Genomic DNA, 22179 nt, shown 5'->3' with positions numbered 1-22179 from the left:
AGAATAGTCTCAAATAGGTCCTAGTATGGCTGATGACTTGGTTCCTTTTTACTATGCAGGATCATATAGTTAGTATAGTATAGTATAGTCAGCACAGTAAAATGTTGCTTTGTTCATTAAAGATTCAGCAAGATAACATCATATAGTGTACAATATTTAAAGAAATAACATATGAATACATAATAATAGTACAGGATTCCAGAATATTATGAAGTGCATTTGACTGCAGCACTCAGATGATTTAAGTGCTACTTACAGCGGGTGAAATAGCTAGCTGGTCTAGCTAGCAGTGATTGCATTTGCAAAGACATAGCAATAGCAATAATACCTTATATCTGCTATTAGTAATAATGCAAACAACAACAACAACTTAACAGCTTATAGCTTCAACTTGAATCTACAGCCTGCTGAACGGGGGTAAGCTGGTGAATTTGTGAGTTACAACAGGTACTTCACATCTAAGAAGCATTACAAGGACAAAAGATGAATGGACTCCACTTATGGAGTGCTTTGTTCCCTCAGCAGCCTACAAAGTACTTTACAATGTTTTGCTTTATTCACCCACAGATGGGTTGAGCATCTTGCCCAAGCACACTTCTGCATTTGGAGGGAGATGAAGACTGACCCACAAACCTTTCTGATTAGTGGACACTCACCCACTAATCTCTACCCACTCTACCACCTGAGCCACAGCTGCCCATAACACAAAACACAATAATGCATGAGACAATGTGGGAGGACAGAACAACAGCACACTTGGTAGTAAACAGAAAAATAATCTATCACATCAATTAGATCTAGCATCATCCAGTTTAATCAAGCGCAGGCCAATTCAGCTGCTCCCTGTCTTCAGGTCAGTCAGATAACCTGAGAGTAGAGGGCACTGACCCACTTCCTACATATCTCCTGCATGGTTTGGACTTGACTCCTATCTTTCTATAATCAGACTCACTCCTCTGCCCTCAGTGTAGTGTAAGAGGTGTCTGATTGCATGTGAAGACCTGCGATGTTGCTCCTGCCCATGCAACATTACACCAAATCACATGGGCATGCATGACAGACAAGCACAAAGAAAACCGCAGCTCTCTCTGACAGCTTGTCATTTAAGTCAGCTGAGGGTTGACAGCGGCACCCAGATGACATTTGTCAATGTGGCCCTAAGGGTTGCTTCAAATGTTCTGCATCCCTTTGTGTCCCTTGGCAAATTATTGGGAAGTCTGGGTTCAGTTAAAAGCAACATTCAATCAAGCACTGGGACAACTGGTCCTTCTAGTAGTCATGATAGTAGCTGTCACTGGTTGGTAATGTGCTATGTAATGACTATAAAGTGCATCAGCATTAGAAATGCTCTCATGCAGGACCACCAGGTTTCCTTACCTAAGAATGGATTTCTTATCTTTTTTTTATTTTACAGTATTTGCTACAGGTCAATTATGCTACAAGACATACCATGACCTAATGAACCAGTCGTGCTTCCAAACCTAATGGGGTGGGGCTTTCTGTATCATTGTCCTCTTCAGAATTGGTTACTATTTTGAATATGTATGGTTGTAATACTCCAATATTACAGCTTCCAATTGTGTAGCGTAAAGTCGTTCCACAGTGTTTGAGCACAGCTGTAGGTGAGTTGGTGTGCTCAAGCTGCAGTGCATGGGGAGGGGTGGGTGGAAAGAGAAGAGTGGACTGGAGCCATTTTAAGGATTTATTTTCATAGAAAACCAAGAAAATATGCAATTTTAATACATAGATATGAGTTTTGAGTTGGGTTTGCTGGAAAGGAGCATTATAAATTAAATAAGGACATATTTGTAAAAGGAATTGGTAGAGAACAAAACAGACCTAAAATAAGAGGAAAATGGTCTGTTTTTATCACTTGACCTTGAAAGCAACTCCAAATAAAGGCTAATGTTATCTGACCCTACTGGTATCCACAGAGCAGACAAATCTTTACGTCTCCAAGATGTGTGAATGTTTTTGTAAGCGAGTTGAAATTAATTTCCAAAAAGATAAAATTTAAGTTTTCCAAAAGTAATGCATCTGTGCATCCAGGGCTTTATAAAACTGAGCTTGAATTACATAGGTTCAAAAATACTGTAGAAACTTGTTCATGTGATGTCTGACTGAGAACAAACTGTGATCACAAACTGGGGAATTACAAGCTGAAGCTTTACCTTTACAGTAGACTATGTACAAAATTAAAGAAAAAGCTGTGTAAGTTTGGTTGAGAAATGCTCTGTGCTTATAAATTCAAATTGCTACTCAAATTTTGCTAAATTATTCAAAAAGAATTCCTTAAAAATTACCACCACATACATGGTCCTAAGTAAGAGTGCATGTGTGTATAAAACTATTTGGTATTTTATACATAGTTGTTTGTGACTCACTTCCTCTGATCCAGTGGGTTAAACAACTGACCTTCCAGTCAAAAACACAAGTTTACTATTCTGCAAAGATACAGCACCAAAATAAACATTTGCTTGGATGCTAGAGTCCAAAATAAACACGTTGGGAAAACTAAGCAGTGGATTTCTCGCCTGCTTTTCAAGCGTGTCAGCAAAATAAACAATCTTAGAGCATCCTCCAAAATCTGCCATTATTGCAGGCGCGTGAGCAATTCAGTAAATCGACATTTCCATGTACGGTTTCCATTTCCATGTATGAGTTATTCTTCTCATCAGCGGTGATGACTGAAATCTGATACTGTTGCTCAACTAAAGAGAGACGCAGAGATACACACAGAAAATGAAGAAGGCAACGCACCCAGTATGATGAATGAGTGAGACAGGAATGAGATTAGGAGTAGTCCACTGAATAAATGAACAGATTAATGAAGTGAGAAAAAAGAACTGGCGCGATGCTGTCAACGACGACACGTTCCTCTCCTTCTAAATAAAAAGTGCCGCTTCTAAGAATAGCTGCACTCGCCTCTGGTTACAGGCTGTGATCGCCATCATCATTAGCACCCTTGTGGTGTGATTCTCAACATAGCACAAGTTTCAATATGACAGTGGGTGACGATGGCATGCTGCTAACTTGTCGTGTTTTGTTCACAAGATCAGTGTTGATTCGTTCTGCTCCCGGAACTACTTCACAGTTATCCGGTAACTGTGCTCCCTTTCTCACCTGGCATTTAAATTTGCCATAGGTGGTCGGGCAGGCACAGTGAAGTGTGCCAAAAATTCAGAGGCAGACTTACCTCAGTTTCACAAATCCCAGAGCAATAACATGCTGCTGTGAGTATAATTACCTTGCCATATTAGAATAATGACTTATCACCGTCTTCTGTGACATTTTTTCTAAAATAGGGTTGTAGGTTTTTTTTCAGCCAAAAAAACTTTGAGGATCTGACAGACCTCCTCAGGTGAAAATATTCTTTTTTTTTTAACCTTATTAACATGTCCATACGGTGTTTTTTATTATGCTGGTAGACATGTCATGAGGAAAATGAGCAGTCAGTGCCATAGCTGAGCATTTCCACCTTGATACTGCAGTGTACTGATGGCAGCCGCAAAGACACACATTCAGAGAAACCTCAGGAACCAATCCTGTCAGCTGATTACTTTCTGTATCATTACTCTTCTTCAGAATTGGTTACCAGTTGGAACATGTATGTCTGAATTTATTGTGTGCTCGAACTGCTGTCGGCGGGAGGGTTGAGTGCAAAGAGGAGGGGACTTCATAGATCTGCAAATTCTAGAGGAAGCAACAGTGAAGAGTTACATCTATGGACATTTCAAGCCAGGATTATTTAAATAGAAAAAAAACAAACAACTTCTAAATATGTTAGTTTTGGATATACAGAAATTACGTTTAAGGGGGTTAATCGTTGGTCTGAGAGGGCCTTAAAGGAAACAGTCGACCATTTCAGGAAGTGAGTCTATTTGCTTTCTTGCTGGGAATTAGACAAGAGGGCCTCAGCTCTAGTTCCTCCTCCTTCTTCATGTTATTAACCTAATCAATCACAGTTTATCTGGTTCATAAAGGCTGAGGAGCTGCATCTCAGTCATAACAATGATGATTATTTTCTGTTAAAGATTATGTTGCTGTTTGGTTTGTGACCAGGAATCTCCTGACGCTTTTCGATCTGGCAGTAAAAAGACTGAAATGCAACATCTAAACTGACTTGTGATATTCTTCATCTAGTTTTATGTTACTCCCTTCTCCCATAGACCGACTAGGGATTTTACTACTACATGAAGTCTGAAGCTACAGCCAGAGGAAAGGTTAAGTTATGCTGGGCTCAGACTACAGGAGTTATAAAATCCTCATAGATTGTGAAATCGGGTTGCATCACACTCATAAGGAGAAACTTTACACGTATTCTTCCCTTGAATCTCAGACATGCACACACTACAAGACTGCAAAATAATGGTGCATTATACACTACAGAATATTATTAAGATTATTGCAGCAGAGGGAACAGTCAGGGAGAAGAGCAGCACCTCAGACTACCAACTGACTTTATGGACAAAGTCTACGATTATTACAAATGCACTGGATGAATTCACTTAGCTATCAGTCTAGTTGAAGAAGCCGCTAAAACATCTAATGTCTAATCTAATCTAATATGATGGACAGTCATACTGAAAGGGTGAGGCTGCTGTAGAAGTGGCAGTTTCATTTAAAAAATCTTAAACACTTGTAAGACTGATCGTAGCAATGAGACAAGAGGTGTTCATCCTACATCAGCCAGTTTTCTATCAAGCACACATTTCTGGAAGTGCTATCCAAGTTCTTCTCCACAAGTACAAAGAAACAGGCAAAGTTAAGTACCGAAAACTCAGCGGTCAGAAAATGAAAGTGAGTGCAGCAGACAAAAGACACATAAAGCTGACTTTGCTTCAAAATAGGAACATGCCCGACATGCGGTATCAGCTCAGATCTGGCAGAAACCAGTGGGACCTTGGTACACCCATGTACAGCTGAGAGAAGTTTGGTCAGAAGTTGCCTTTATGGAAAACTTTAAGTAAAATAAGTAATTGCTTCTAAGTGGAAAAAAGCCAAGACGCTCACCTATGCACGAAAACAGGAACTGAGGCACAGAAAAATGGCAGCAGGTGCTCTGGAATGATTAGTCAAAACTTGAAATATTTAGCTCTAACAGAAGACAAGGATGAGTGTTTGCAGGAAACAATGAAGCGTGGTAGAGGTTCATTGCACGTTTGTGGCTGTATCTCTGGAAACTGAATTGAGGATTTGGCAAGAATTACTGGTCTGCTCAGTCCTGAGAAGCATAGGCAGGATTGTATTCGTCACTTAACACAATCAGGTAGGCGTTCGTGGTCACAAATTCATACTGCATTCATTCTCATTAGAATACTTCATCATAGATTCAAGTTAACGATTAATACAGCCCAGAGATACAAGCGGTACAACTGGATGTGAATTGTACATAAATATCAGATTAAACTGTGGATACAATCCACGCAACTCATACAGCTTCTCAGTGACAACAGGGGAGGCACTGATGATCCTCCTCCCATGTCATCAGCAGAGGAGATGATGGTGATGCAGTGATTCATTTGCTTCCAGGCCTCTGCTTGTCACAATGTCATTGCTCATAGCAATAGTGGTGAGGCCAGAATTTCACTTGGAAATGTGGGTCAGGTTGTTTAAACCAATAAATACAATACATATAATAGAAACTACATAATTGTTAATTCTATGTTTCTTTTTCTTAGCTTCATTTTTACTGTTACAACCTTCAGTGGTTGCAACAACATGTAATGTGCAGTGAGGGAATGCATTTTTTTTTTTCATATTCTGTGCAGTAATCCACCTTCACTGAGCCTCCTAAATGTCATGGACTTCATCATTGCAGTGGCTGGTATCTTAACAAATGCTACTTTAAGTTGTCTTACAAGACTAATATGTTTACCGCTCTGCAAGGTCCCTAAAGGCAAGGCTGCTTATGTCAGAATGCCACTTTATTCAAGTAGCACACACTGTGCCAGTTAACATTTTCACTACTCATTTTAAAACACTCGGAGTCTTCCAGCACCGAGGCTGATCCATGTCCCCTGTATCCTTACACTCAGTGTTTCACAAAGTCCACTGAATCTTGCATGAGACTGCATGAAAAACTGTGTTTTTCCTGCTCAGGGAATTTCAAGACTCCCTTGCCACAAATACTATGATGCTTGTACACAAATATGAACGTGTTGACAATGACTATTTTGAGATTGCAGCATTAACTGCCAATAACTGCAACAGTGGAATCACTCCAGGGTAGTGTTAGGTAAAAGGATAGCATATAGCAAAATGATTCATGAGCTAATTAGAGCTGGCCATTAAAAGCATTTCTCTGCTGGTTACATATGTTAATTCTAAGTGGTATATCATTGTTAACTTCTGCTCTATGGCATGTGGCACATTAAAACAGCACGTCTCTTGTGAGGGATGTAAAATGGTAGACATATGACAGTAGACAGCACCAGTTATGGAGGCATCCCAGAAACAACTGACAACAAAGAGTGGCATACCATTGTTATATGACAATGGGGAGTGGTATTTGCCAGTGAATAATGACTGGCATACCTTCATGTTGATCTCAGCACTGCTGCTGACACTGGACAGAATACAGGACAATAGGAAGATAGTGGTGGTATGGTGGGTATTTGTAATGATGGCAGATGTTGAAAACTGAAAGATCACATTGTAGCTGCATTATTTATTACAGTCTTGTTGTCTTGGTGTCTTTGGCATAAGTGAAACCATTTCATGAAAAAAACATAAATAAGATTATCTTTTAGACTGGGCTTAAGACCTTGAAGATAATAATACACCAACCTTTACACTATGCTTGCCACTTTTTTATGCACAAGTAGACAATTTGCATCAAAACAAAACTGTTTTGGATGAACAGAAAATAACTTTTTTTTAAAAATTTGCAACAAAAAAATGCATTGATGAAGTACAATTTTGGGCCTCTTTCTTTCCTACTGGGTTTTCTAATAGTCTTAGTCAAAGGCCAGGAATGTTAGAAACACCTTTTAGTGTAATGAAGTCCAGCACATCACTGCAAACCGCAGCCTTGGTGAGGCTGATGACACAATGCAGAGGTGAGTCAACATCTCTGTGGCACACTATCAACAAAACAACTGTAACTTTATCATAGAACATGAGCAGTAGGTTGCACACTTACTCCCTTTCATCCGACTCTTCAGCAAGTGTTTAACCATGACACTGCAAAAGATCTCTAAATGGTGTTTGAACAATCTCCTATTTGTACAATTTATCTATATCACTACTTTGTGAGAGTGGTATTCAGTTTGAGAGCATTATTTCTTCATTTTACATAGAGACCCTGTCCTCTCTCTGTAATGGCACTGCTAAAGTGCAGATCTGCTCTGCTACTGTCAATACCTAGATATGCTGTTGTTGTGCATATGTATTGTGCTTCAGTTTAAGTGCATCCTCCCATGTTGTAACTGCTTGCGAGACTTCTGCTCCCAGATTGGTGCTCTCACTCTCGGATGTTTGTGAAACAACCCTGCCACAAGTCTCTAGCCAACAGAATGCCAGCTAGAATGCAATGAAATAATTTCTGTCTCGCTGATGCGCTGCCTTTACTTCATACAAGGTCCTTTGCGGGTGGTTACTGGGTTCATGCACTCCCTCCAGGGCTTATTATATCACTTCACTTGCTGTTGTGTGGGATTTTTAGAGTTAATACATATAATACTGTCCATTATTTTTACTGTAATAGCTACATATCATGGTAGTCCCATAGCACATTGGCTTCCTGTCACATTGATAGAGAAGAAAATTGGGTCAATTAGGTTTGGTTACTGTTTAACAGGGTTCAGCATATCACTGCAGCTCGGACCACCCAAATCACAGGCCTCAAGTAAATATTTTATTGTAATGGTGCCATCACTTTCTTCAAATCAAATTGGTGAAGGCATACTTGCAGCATGGGAATACATCCATGAAAATATGCTTGGTTTTCAAGTAGTAATTATGCTTAGTAATACAAAAACTGTTGACAGTTTTTTGTTCATTTAATTTGTTGAAAGGGTCCCATTGTCTCTAGATCTAATGCCTTCAAATGTTTACAATTATAGAGCAATATAAATTATCTAAATTCCTAGCTGGTGCTTCCTTTGTTAACGACCAGTAGATACAGTAGGGCTGTGCACATCAGCTCTGGACCTGGATCATGTTTAAATTTATCTACCCATTAAAGTAATAAATTAAGGTTCTGTGGGTCACGGTTCAGGGAACACCTTTGCCTCAGAGGGGATGTGAGTTAGTATGTAGGTCTAAGCACAGTTATTCAGAGGCTCTCTACATTGTTAAAATTAATCATGCGGTCGTGTTTTCATTGCTTTCCCGTAGTTGGCCTCCCCATAGACCCCCGAGTGCCCTCGTAGTACAACAGTGCTGGGTATGTGGCGCTGCATCACTTTAACCACTTACCTCCAATACAATTACCACATAAATGCAAACAAGCAAACACATAGTTATGCAAACATACATAGAAATCTTTGCACTATGGACTACCTATTTCCCATGGCAGATTCCAGGTGTCTGTTCCTGGCTTATAAATCTTAAAAAGAAACTCTAAAAAAAAACAAAAAGACGCAATACTGCAAAAAGCTTCAAAACAAACCATTCAGGAAAAGAAAAGAACCAAAAGAAAGCATAATGCGCCTGACATATGGTAGCAGACGCTGACATTCATCTATTTATTTCCAATAAAACCTGTGCAAAGACGCAATATTCATAAGTCTTCTGCAACTTGAGATGCTTCAGCTCATGAAATTTCATGCTGGTGTGCTTTCACATGAACCGGTTGACTTTCAAAGCTACATTTTCGACTTAGAAGAAGAAAATGTTTGAACTTCTCATCACTTGTATCTGACACTGACCGATCAATAGAGTGCACAATGTGGACGACCCATGAGACCATCCACTTGAGCCTGTACAACACGAAAGTGGATTATTTAGAAATTTATATGAAAAAAATGAATAAGCAGCATCATGTGTGTGTGTATAACAGCTATTCATTTTAGGATGCATTTATATCAACATAGAATGATCTCCAGGACATTTTATTTTAACATGTTGTAGCTGTCGTACTGAATTGTTCCTCACAGTATCATTCTTGTCTTTTGAGGGCTTTGGGTTAAGAAATAAATGCAGGAACTAAACATGCAGGGTGAGGATTAGCTTTTTTGCTTAAAAGGAATGGATAAATATGTGAGTGAATGAATGAACATGTCAAGAAAAAGACAACCTGACAAGATGGAAATGGACTTGAGGATAGAGCATCTTGGTAATGTTGCTTTTATGAGGAAAGCAGCCAAGGCCTGTTTTTCCACTTTCAAAGTGTTAAGTCAATGAAAATCTCCAGCAGTGATAGTATGCCACCCGACATTTGCGTGTTGATGCTTGAGATGCCCCACGCTCCCAATGCTATTAGCTAAGAGTGATAGGTGAAATAGGTATTTTAATTACACCTAAACATGAAGAAAAAGCCAAGGCTAGCCTCAATAGACCACAGTGATGCATGTCTTCACATAAATGACTCTAGACTGGATCCATCTGATGCTCCCCTCTGCAGTGGTAAACATGCCAGACTAAAGCAGCTTGATTTGATACATGTCTAAGATTTTAACAATATCAGAGCTCCTTCAAATTATCATTGCAAAGGATGTTATATTTTGTTTGAAAGCTGATGCAGACGTTTCAACAAACACAGAAGCAGTATGATGAGATCTAGCATTGTTAGATTTTGTCATTTCTGCCTTTAACTAATTCACCCATACAGTGTAAATGAAATGACTCTAAGCTGTGTTTTTGAGCAATTTGTGCCAGGAGCATTTTCTGAAAGAGCGCTATTGTCAGTACTGCTGGTTCTTTGTAATAAATACCAGTTCAAATTAATATGCTAAAAAAAGAAAAAGAAAAAAGAGTTAGGATGAAATATCAAAATAACAACCCGTTTAGGATGTTGTACAATTCAATAACAGTTTTCATTTCACATAATTCCCCCCCATGGGCCAGCAGGGATGTTCTCCATCTTCTAGGAGTTGCAGTATGCTGCTATCACCTTGTTTAATGGTGGTGGAGCTGTGATTCTGCACTTAGAAAGAGAATTAAACCACCAAAATACTTGATTAAGTTTAGAAAAGGGTCATGGTTTGACGACTCCATTTGAGATTTTATGTACACATTTTCACGACAACGCTAGAGTTTGCCTCCGTTGTTGGGGTTAGTTTCTGTTTATTGATGATCTCAAGAGATGAAAATACACCTACTGAGTTCACAAGAAGGTGAGGAGGTCAATAGTGGTTGTTATATATGGCAACAATGTGCAATGATAATGTCCAAATCGGGTGAAATAATTGAACTACCAAAGGTTGCCTATTTTTTGGCAGTAAAGTAATGTGCATGTTGTGTTTCTATTCCCCATGGCCCATAAAAACATAACCATAAAATTCAGCCAAAAAACTCCTGCCAGCTAATCAGCTGAGTTGGGCACTTAGATCTTGCCCTCTCAGGCTACCCAAGGCATGTACAGACATAAAAGGAATCAGGTTTCCTTATTTTCATTTCTCCATTTTTCTTTCCAACATTCCACAGAGAAAATTGTTTCAGAAATCTGAATTCAATTTTCCAATTTTCTATTATTGACTTTTTTTTTTGTTTAAAAAATGGAAAATAGAGCTGAGAGGAAGCATTTCATGGACCCTGCTGAGGCCAGCTCTTAGCAGAGGGAGAAGGACATGGTTGAGTATCACTGACAAGTCATTAGCACATTGCCATTTTGTTGTCAGATGGACAATGTTTTGCACCTTCTGCTGCCTGCCATATCGAAACATGTCAAAAGCACACTGTCATGGTGCACCAGTGTTATGCACTATTTTGCTGGAAGCTTTACCACTAAGTTACACATTCTTCAAGCAAAAATAAAACAAAAAAAAAAAAGAAAAATTGACAAAAATTCTATTCCATTTATGACACCACTGTCCAGAAGAGAAAACACACACACACACACCTACATATGTATATATATATATATATATATATATATATATATATATATATATATATATGCTTTATATATATATATATATATATATATATATATATATATATGCTTTATATATATATATATATATATATATATATATATATATATATATATATATATATATATATATATATATATGCTTTTCTTGTTTATCTTTTTGTCCGTCCTCCTCTCATCTGTCCCTCACCTGTTTTCTGAACTCAGCTGCGATGTTTAGTGGCTGGAATGCAGAGACCAATTCATTGGCTGAGTAGCGTCACATGGGATGGCTGAACTCATACCTAATTGCTCTGTGTGTTTCCTGAGCTGATAAACTAATGCCGTAAACACTGGAAAAGCTGCGCTGGTGAAATAGAAGCGACCCATCAAATTTAAAATACCCGAAATGCATTGCCAGAGACGTTTCAGGGATTTTGAGTCTATTCTGCGGTGCAGATGCGTTAATTGCATTAAAATTTTAAATCTGATTAATTATGGTGCTGGATTAATCCGTGTTAACCCGGTAACCATTAGCTAACACAATGTAGCATTAGAACACAGGAGTGATGGTTGCTGGAAATGGGCCTCTGTATCCCTATGTAAATAGTCCATTAAGAATCAGCCCTTTCCAGCTAGAATAGTCATGTTATCTTTCTTTTTTTTTTTTAAAAAAATGCTTTTCTTTCAAAAATAAGGACATTTCTAAGTGTTTAAAGCATCTCTCCACCCAACAGGCTACATGTATGAGGACCTTCAAGACTTCAAGTGATTTTATGTACAGATGCCAAGTGCATCTTCCCTCTGCAGCCTCAGTGACGCACACTGCTGATACATACACCAGATTAATCAACATACACTAAGTAAATCCCGCACAGCCAGCACTATCCAGCTGTAAAGTAACCACACAAACCTGGAGCTATGATGAGGAGCATGATGTGAGTGGAATCCTGATTACCGGTAGTCATGTTACTGCCCTGGATTTTAAATTTTGTAGGGGTGTGAGCAGAAACGCGAATATTATCTACCACTTTGGAGAAGCTCCTCTGGACCTCTCCATAGCATTATCACACCAGCAGCATGACATGGTGGGAAGAGCACAAGATGAGCAAATGAGATTGTGATTGTCACCAGCCTCTAGCACGCCCAGTGATAATGGATTCTGCCCAATCTCAACCAGCTTCCATGTGAGCCCCAGGTGTGCTGCATGCCTCCAGGCAAAAAAACATCACAAGTGCACAGCCTACTTCTGAACACCATACACTCAACTTCACTTTGTACTCTGCATCTAGATTTCTATAAATCTGCATCTTACAAGCCAGAGGACAATGAGAATATACTTTCTTTTACTGTAGCGTTTGAGGAGGAAAACTTCTATGAATGACATTTGAGAGAAAGAGAGAAGATGTCCACAGAATGCCACACCTTGCATTGCAGATCATCCACATCCGCTCTTAAGAAGTGCTAGCCAACACTAAAAAGCCTTAAGATAATATGTGCAGTTGTAGAAAGCTGTCATTAATGAGGCTAATCTAAAATTGCACATGACTTACAGAATCAACCACCCCAACCACAAGTTGGAACAGTACAGTACCATACTCAGAATTCTTATTTAAATAACTATAAATACTTCAATGAAAAAACACAAGTCTTGCATTCAAAAACTGCACATTGCATGTAACATTTTAATAGATGAAACACAAATCGCTAAAGATATTAATATTGTCATCTGAAATGAAGTGGATGTCACACAAAATAACACTCAAGTAAATAACAATGCACAATATTGTTCTTCATTACAGTAGCTTAGTAAATCTACATTCCACATATGTACTTTAACATTAACAGTATTCTCTAGGTATCCTCCACCTCTTAATATGTCTAGTTCTGAGCATAATAAATTTTAAAAATGCTAAAATGGGCCACTAAGTCTTTTAATTAATTACACAGATGCTATTCCTCCTTTTCCAGTATTGATCATTTCAAAGAGTCCATCTGGCATTGAGATCACACCAGCCACAACTCCAGTCAACACGATATTCTAACCGTGAGTAGTCAGAGACTCCTCTGACCACAGTCATCTTCAAACTCAGCCTTCAGTTTGATCTTAACTACACCTCTGTAAACTTTTACGACTGCCTTTTGCACAGCTGTGACACAAGTGCATTGTCAAAATCCGTACATAGACAGAGAGACATAAGTTTGGGGTCACTAACACTTTTATTCATGTGCTAATATAATTGCACAAGGGTTTTCTAATCATCAATTAGCCTTTCAACACCATTAGCTAACACAATGTAGCATTAGAACACAGGAGTGATGGTTGCTGGAAATGTTCCTCTATAGCCCTATGTAGATATTCCATTAAAAATCAGCTGTTTCCAGCTAGAATAGTCATTTACCACATTAACAATGTCTAGACTGCATTTCTGATTCATTTAATGTCAGCTTCATTGAAAAAAAACTCCTTTTCTTTCAAAAATAATTGACATTTATAAGGGACCCCATACTTTTGAATGGTAGAGTATATAGCACTTTTCTACCATAGTGGTGCTTAAAGTGCTTTACAATGTGTTTCTCATTCATTCTTTTACACATTCCCACATCGATGGTGACAGAGCTGCCTGCAAGCTGCTTGCCTACCATCAGGAGCAACTTCGGGTTCAGTGTCCCATACAAAGGCACTTGACACCTAAGGATTCCAAATCACATTTGTGGCAGTTCCTGGTTCAGTGGATTTCTCCAGTGTAACATGTTGCTGTGGTGGCACACACGATGAATAAAGCAGCTATGTTACTGCAGCTGAACAAAATTATTTTTCTCACTGTTCAAAAACAATTTGAGGGAAAATGTCCTAAAAGAAACAAATGGGACAGTGCAGAACTTTACAATTACCACAAGATATATCCTAATAGACTTTTGCACTAGTACATGCACAGCGGTCTCCAATATAAATTTTGCAATTACTCTCTGCAGCCCTGTAGGAGTACAGTGGATCAGTCTGGAATGTAGTCCCAGCATGGGCCACATAAAAATTCATGCCCTCCCAACCATTTGCTTTGGAATATAAGCATACCTTCCCCTGCTACAGCCTGTTTATTTACTTGCAGGAACTACTGCATAAATGCAACAAGGCTTAATTAGCAATAGTAGGACTTCCATCTAGTTTTGGCAAGCTGCCTCTTGATGTGAGGAGAATAAAAAAATGAATTTCAGACAGGCAGATATGAGTCAGAGCTGAACAAGTGAAAAGGTCTCTTCCTCCAAATGTATGAAGTAAATAGGGAGACGGCCTGAAGGTTTTCAACCGTCCAGCAGCAGGTTGTGGTACGGTTATAGTTACTGGTAGCTGAGACTCAAGATATACAGTAAGGCATACTGGTAATATACACAGTTTGTACAATGTATACTGTAATTTAAACGCACGGTAATGCACAATATTGTAATTTGCAGGGAATTATGGTCATTTATATTAACCTGCTGTATTTTTAGTATTTGTGGTTGCATACTGTACTCAATTTCAGCTCATAAGAATTTAGCACATCACCCAATAAGCAGAGGTTTGTTTTTCTTGTCAGCTTTTAAAGTTATACAGAGGCACGACTGTCTTGCAACACATCCTCTACAGTAGAATCATCTATATAGTCATAAGACATTAGAAATATTTAGAGTATCCAGGGTCTCAGGAGTAAATGTCTTGATGATTTTTTACTCGGCTAATGCTAAACCTTTGGCATATGTCAAATTTTGGCTTAATTATTTTTAAAATTTTGTCCTTTTTCTGCTTTTTGCAGCTTGAAGTGAGAAAATAAAAAACTCAAGACAGTCCAAGATGTGTGTCAAAATCAAGTTTCCACAGTGAAAATCTGCTAATCTATACTACCATCAAGCTCTCCAACCTTCAAATGTGGACATTTTTTTTCCTCTTTCTAAGTGCTAAATAGTAGCTCCTTCATTGTCAAATAAGGTGATAGCAGAGCTCCATGAAGTGGGGTGATAACAGTCCATATGCCTGGGATTGATCCATTATGGCATTGGTAATTCAAAGGGTTGATAACATTCAAAACGAATGCTATCATAGTATTTGGTGCTATCCACCATGTCACACTGATAAAAAATGGCTTTTCAGAAATGATCCTGTCAGATTTTAAACTGATGTTTATTGCATAAATATATAGTAATCTTTACTTTTTTGTGAGTCTCCTGTGAATCTGTTTTATAAACATTAAGAATATCCATCCATCCATCCATCCATTGTCTATACACCGCTCAATCCTCATCAGGGTTGCGGGGTGGCTGGAGCCTATCCCAGCTGACTTAGGGTGAAGGCAGGGGACACCCTGGACAGGTCACCAGTTTGTCACAGAGCTACATATACAGACAAACAATCACACTAACACTCACACCTACGGGCAATTTAGAATAATCAATTAACCTCAGCATATTTTTGGACTGTGGGAGGAAGCCGGAGTACCTGGACAGAACCCACGCATGCACAGGGAGAACATGCAAACTCCATGCAGAAAGATCCCGGGAAGGCCGGGACGCGAACCAGGGATCTTCTTGCTGCAGGGCGAAAGTGCTAACCACTACGCCACTGTGCAGCCCAACGTTAAGAATAGTTGAACGGAAAAGTCTGAAACAAAAAGTGTCTCCTCCGTCATATCACTGCAGTCATTAGATTGTCACCCCTTACTGAGATTTCTACTTTGCAAGAACATGAATCAGCCTGGTAGTTTTTGCGCATCTCTAGAAGAGCATAAGTAGGGCTCATGCATAGTTTAGTTTTTTTGAGAGGACACTTTAGATAAGTGAGGATAATACCCAAGAGAAAATGCTTTAGTCCCATTGCCATAATAGGTACCATAATTACATTTAGCCCTTCGACTTAAAGTACATACCTGGAGCCCTTCACTGTTGCTCACCTTCACTCTTTCCTTCCCTGACTCTCCTCTCACCCAAGATGACTCAGTAAGCACAATCTTCCCAAAAATCTCATTAAGGCCCACCACAGCGACTGAGTGCTGTTGCATTATTCATGTGTTTTCCCCAAGCACTCTCAAAAAATGGGTGAATAATTCCATCTGATGTTTAAAATGCACAGCAAGAAATCAGCTAGGCTGCATCTAAGCATACCTTTAAACTAACAATAGTGTGGCTGGGCTTACTAGGAATTCATGACAACTCGTACATGAGAATTGTTCCATAAGCAACTCAAGCTGCACACAGTCACATGAATATGTAAAAAAATAATTACACACGGTTGCTTAATGGGCTAACGTGGCATTAGGCATATTGGAGTTTATTTAAATCACTTAAAGGCCCTCACTTTCAAATCACATTGGCCTCATCTGTGGACTGAGATATAGCAGTGAGGCTCATTAGTTGGTAAAGATTAGCAGTTTATTTATGCATGACATGGTAATCCACCGTATGTGTTCTTAACACTCTCTGCACAGCCATTCACTGTATCCATCAGGGAAGCTAAAGATATCTGCATCAATTCTTTACATGATGTTAGAGGACCTGTGAAACTTTAGAGACTTGGGGAACTTGTCCTTGTGTGTAAATGTAGTGTTTGGGTGTAGAAGGGTGTCTATCTGCCTATTCGAGCGGTGTCCGTATGGTTATGTAACCGCACTGGCTGGCAAAAATGACTATTTTAGGTTCAACTACAGTATAATGAGCTGGCAAGGCAGTTATTTTGGCTAAAAGATGAGGGATTTATTACAACTCACAGGGTTCTGGTCAGCACATACAGATGGCTGTCAAATTAAAGGGCAAGCTTACATAAAATGTCTTAACAAGGTGCTGGGCCACCACATGCTGCTGCAACAGCTTCAAAGCCTGCACTGATTCTCCACGTCTCTGGAGCTCTACCGGAGGAATGAGCACCATTCTTCCTAAACATATTCCTTCATTTGGTGGTTTCATGATGGCAGTGGAGACTGTCTATACATCACTCCAAAATCTTTCATATGCATTCACTTGGGTTGAGATGTGGTGACTGCTGAGGCTATTGTAGGTGACTCACTGCATTTTCATCCTCATCAAACCATTCAGTGACCCCCTCATGTACTGTGGATGAGGACATTGTTATCCGTGAAGACCCCACCACCTTCAGGATAGAAATGTTTTATATGTATGCTTTTTAAGTGATCGCTCAGAACAACTTGGCACAGGTTTGTGGTGACCCATTCCTAAAGGGACAAAAGGACCCAAACCATGGAAGCAAGCATAACAAATCCATCCCTTTATTGAAAGAATCGAGGGTTCAGGCTTTTCCATTTGAGTCTCTTTCAGCTTGTTGCCTGGTTACAGACATCTGAATTGTCATATGCATGTCTGATAAATAATGATGTCACTGATAGCTTGCATCTACTATCAACCCAAGTGTCAACCAAAGAGTGATAGTGTATTAAACCAGTCATGTAGGTTTCATAAGCAGGCTGAACCAAACAGTGTGTGAAACTAAACAAGGGAAAACAAAGCTACGTGGTTCATTTAATTTGTTACCTTTCAAGAAGTATATATGTTGTTTCATTTTAAATGTGAATGAGAATGGAGCTTAGTTGTGTAAGAAAGTAATATTTGGAAGACAGTATTGCAATGTTAGTGTACCAGTTCTGGCAATGAAATCTGCATTATTTGTCCTGTTTATGCTACCAGTCAAAAGTTTGGACACACCTTCTCATTTAATGCTTTTTATTTATTTGCATTATTTTCTACATTGTAGAAGAATACTGAAGATTGACACTTTTTTGTTTAAAACATAATTCCATATGTATCCATTAATAATTTTGATGTCTTCACTTTTAATCTACATTGTACAAAATAATTAATGTGTCCAAACCTTTGACTGGTAGTGTAAAAAAAAAGGACATAATTGGTAAACAGCTGCAACCACATTGAACAAATTGTTTTAAAAAATGTTTGATCTGGATTATAAATTGTAAGTCTAATAAAAAAGATTTTATCTGGCAAGAAATGTTGTACAGCTGTACCCTGCAAGTGACTTTGGTGTTAAGTGTAGAATTAAAACCTGCTTAAATCTCAGAGACGAACTCACTCAACTGTGGACATATGTTTACACATCTTTCTGCACCAAATCACAGTGATGCAGCATTTCTTTGTTGTGTTCTCTGGGGGCGATGTTTATGACGGATCTGGATACTGCATAAGTAATAACACACTTCATCCCACTGATTCATTTTTATGCATGTCAAGGAATCTTGTCTAAGTAAGTGAGGTTGCAGTATCATTTCATGACTCCATTTTTACCTTCACATGAGACATATGCTGTAGGCAAGCCCTGAGGAAGGCAGGAGACTCCACAGCTGTTGCTGTTAAAATATGCAAATTGGTAAAACATGGTTCCAACTAAATATAACCCGTCATTAAAATTTTAGTGTTGCATTAAGCAGGAGCATAACGCAATGATGACCCCACTGAGTCACAACCTCAGAATGACATAACCAGCCAGCGAGCATGATGGCTGTGGATGCAGAGAAAGACGGAAATATATGAAGAAATGTGTGCGTTAATCCAACACTGATGTGACAGTGGCATGTTGTGTGGCTGCATCTAAGTTTTATGGGTATTCACAGACATGTGGCCTGTATGAAATCAGCCAAATAAGGTGTCAAGCATATATACACCACTGATAGACTCCATCTGAATATTACACACCCTGGACAGATGATGTGAGTTTGGCTTGAATTCACTGTTCTAATTTGCATGCAGTATGGCATTACCCACACAATTTATTTCACTTTCTTAGTCATATAACCTACATGTACCATGGTGTAGCATGTTTCCGCAGCTTCCCCCTCCGAAGTGCCATAAGGACGAGTGCCTCTCATCTCCATGTGCAGTGAGAGTAGAGACTAACTCAGACTGGCAGATGGGTAGAGGGCATCCAGTAAACAGCCACACAGGTCAGGATGACATTAAAATGTCTTTCACTGGCCAGCTCACTAAAGAGGGGGAGCCCTGATGCGTGCACAGGCAGCAGTCACATAACACAGTACAGTACCTCCTGGCATTAAAAAACACCCACGTACAGCTGAAGGGTTTCTAAGATGTACTTCTCAGATGTTAAATTCATTTTTGATTAGATTTTTTCTATTTTATAGTTGTGTTTTGACATTTCATTTGAAATGTGGGTGTATAGTCAAAATTTAATAAAACATGTAAATTATTACTCAGTTTTCTGTTAAAAAGTCTAATTATTTTGTCACTGTTTCAACGTGTTTATCACAATAGGTTGTAAAAGTCACGTGTATATGAGTCCCTCACACATGCAAGCTTGCTCCTTGTCTTCACTCTAGTGGGCTCAGTTGGCAGCACTGAAGGTGCCCACCATGCTGTCTGCAGCACGTTTTAGCTGACCTCAGACCAGTGAGACACAGCAGACCAGGACATCCTGCAGTCTGCTGAGCACAGATCAGCCAACTGGCCATGAAGCTGATACATGGTTTGTGAGAAAAAGACACTCTGTAGCACCCAACATTCACAGCACATGAAGACCAGGGAAAGGACAGCAAAATGGTAAACTGGACTGGTCTAACATAGTGCTGTTCTAACCTTAGCACTTTCCAAAGTTAGTTTTTCGTTCACTCATTGGTGTGTGAGTGTTTGTGTGAATGGGTGTTCATCAGCAATGAGCAGCAACTTGGGATTCAGAGTCTTTCTATGAAACTTTGGCCCATAGAGATGTGCGTAGCTTCTCTGTCCATCCCCTACTTGCCACAACTCCAGCACACCAGCTGATCTATGACTCAGTTTGAGTACTGTTGAACTACTTTATGCTAGAAAATGACACAAGTTGTAATATTTAAATAATTCAGTCATAGATGTTCATATTGGTAACCAATTCTGAAAGATGATCCACCCAATAAGTTGGCCACATTGTCTTTGTTAAATTTGTTGTGTACACTACCAGTCAAAAGTTGGGACACAATTTCTCATTCAGTGCTTTTTATGTATTTGTATTATTTTCTACACTGTAGATTAATACTGAAGATTAACACTTTTTTTGTTTACAACGCAATACCATATGTATTCTTTTAATGTTTTGATGTCTTCAGCATTAATCTACAATATAGAAAATAAATAAAAACCACTGAATGAGAAGGTGTGTCCAAACTTTTGGCAGGTAGTGTATGTCACTCCGAAATTCTGAATCTGTGTGATAGAGTTGACCTCACTCTATCTGTTAACATTGAACTTGCATGGATATCATCTTTTTTATGCCCCTCTTTCATGTCAAAGACGCCAATGTAACTCAACTCAGTTCACTGAACAGTACAGACGTGGGTGTGTTATACTAGTGGCAATATAGCTTTGAGATGCTAAGCACAAGCACAGATGAGGAGCGGGTACAGATGTCTCATGAACCACCTTCTAACGTTACACCCCCAGTTTTTTTCTCTAAATGGTCAAACTTAGGTCAGACTTGTCACAACTCCCACTGGAGACAAACACCTTCACACGACTTTTTGCACATGTGCAGTCATACTCCTTTAAACTGCAATTATATGAGATAACTCAAACACTGCCTTTTCAAACACAGGCCTCTATAATTAGCTGAGTTTGTTCAACTACTGAATCAAAACAATATCCAGAAGCGTACACATGAGCAGTTATCACTGGAATTTAGACACTGGTACGGGCCCAATCGAACTGTAAGCAACTGTAAAGGAGCCACTGATTCTAATATGCTGGAATCTGTGGGAGTATATGCATGTGTGTGTGTCTATGTCTCCACCTGTTATGTGACCGTGTCCCGCTCACGCCAGACTGTCTGAATCACGCTCGGGCAAGAAGGCAGAACTAAGGCCCTTCTGCTTTCATTTATAATTCAGAGCAGCGCCACATTCCACTTGTCTCCTGCAGAATTACAATTTCATATCTCCTGTTTCTGGGGAATTGCTTTTCGAGACAGAAAAAAAACAGGGGTGCACACGTATTGAAGATTTCAGGTGTTCTTTTGTAAGAGCTCTTTAGGGAATAAAAGAGTATCATGTAAGGAAATTTATTAGCAAAAAAAGATACAGCATGAAAGCGGCGAGAGATATTTCATCACAAAAGGCTTCTGAGGGCTGCATGCATTCATCAATAAGAAAATCGGTAAATCTGCTTTGCTTTTTCTGCATCTCTTCTTCTTTCTCTCTATTCAAGGTAGGACTGATGCCTCTATAATGAATACTAAATCTCTTTATATAGAAGTATATGTTGTGAATATACTGTGCTTAATGTAGAAAAAATAAAAAGAGTTTTACATCTCGGTGTATTGCCTGGGCAACAGATTATCCATAAAAGTTGCAAAGAACAGTACGCTACAAGTTGGTACATGCAATTTACAACAGACTTTTATCATCATTACTAGCCGTTGCTAAAGACTTGCAATTTAAAACAGGGTGCATGAAAGTTCTAAACCCTAAATACAACATTCCTAAGGGTTTCAATTCTTTCTTGGTCAAAAATATTTAGTAAAATTGTAATTCTACAACAATTGTTTTACTGTACAGACTATGTATTTGAGTTGTGTTCCAAGTTGGGAGGACTTCAGAGACCTCGTATGACTTTGCCGATTAAAACTTGAAAGAAAGCCTGGAGAGGTCACACAATTGGCCTAGTTAATCCATGAATAGCACAGATGTCCAACACCAAAGCGCTGCTTGGGTTCTGACAAAGGAAGCTTTCCTTCCCAATCAGCACCTTTTCAAGTTTTTCGATTGTGACCATTTAAGTTAAGTCTGAGACCACAATACAGCAAGTTCCATTCTAAAAAAAATGACCCGAGCTCCTCACAGTGATTTATGTGTTTTCATTTCTGCAACAGAAAGTCACTGCTCTTTCATGTACACTGTAGGACAGATTTTTAAATATTTAAATGCAAATGTATATCACTGGGCACTTTATTAGGTCCACCTTGCTAGTATAAGGTTGGACCTCCTTTTGCCTTCAGAACTGCCTTAATTCTTTGTGGCATACTTTCAACAAGGTGCTAGAAACATTCCTCAGAGATTTTAGTCCATATTGACTTAAAAGCATCACACAGTTGCTGCAGATTTGTTGGCTGCAAATGCATGATGCCAATCTCCCGTTCCACCACATCCCAGAGGTGCTCTATTGGATTGAGATCTGGTGACTGTAGA

The 22179-nt window shown here is 39.1% G+C and overlaps 1 protein-coding gene across 6 annotated transcripts in view; it reads right to left on the bottom strand.

Moving 5' to 3' along the window:
• The window catches only part of trappc9 (trafficking protein particle complex subunit 9), a 267319-nt gene that overhangs the window by 38245 nt on the left and 206895 nt on the right, over positions 1-22179 (bottom strand). The window lies entirely within an intron of this gene.

The sequence above is a fragment of the Amphiprion ocellaris genome, chromosome 15, assembly GCF_022539595.1.
Source record: "Amphiprion ocellaris isolate individual 3 ecotype Okinawa chromosome 15, ASM2253959v1, whole genome shotgun sequence".
In the NCBI taxonomy this organism is placed as follows: Eukaryota; Metazoa; Chordata; class Actinopteri; family Pomacentridae; genus Amphiprion; species Amphiprion ocellaris.
This window is presented reverse-complemented; position numbering and strand designations above follow the sequence as displayed.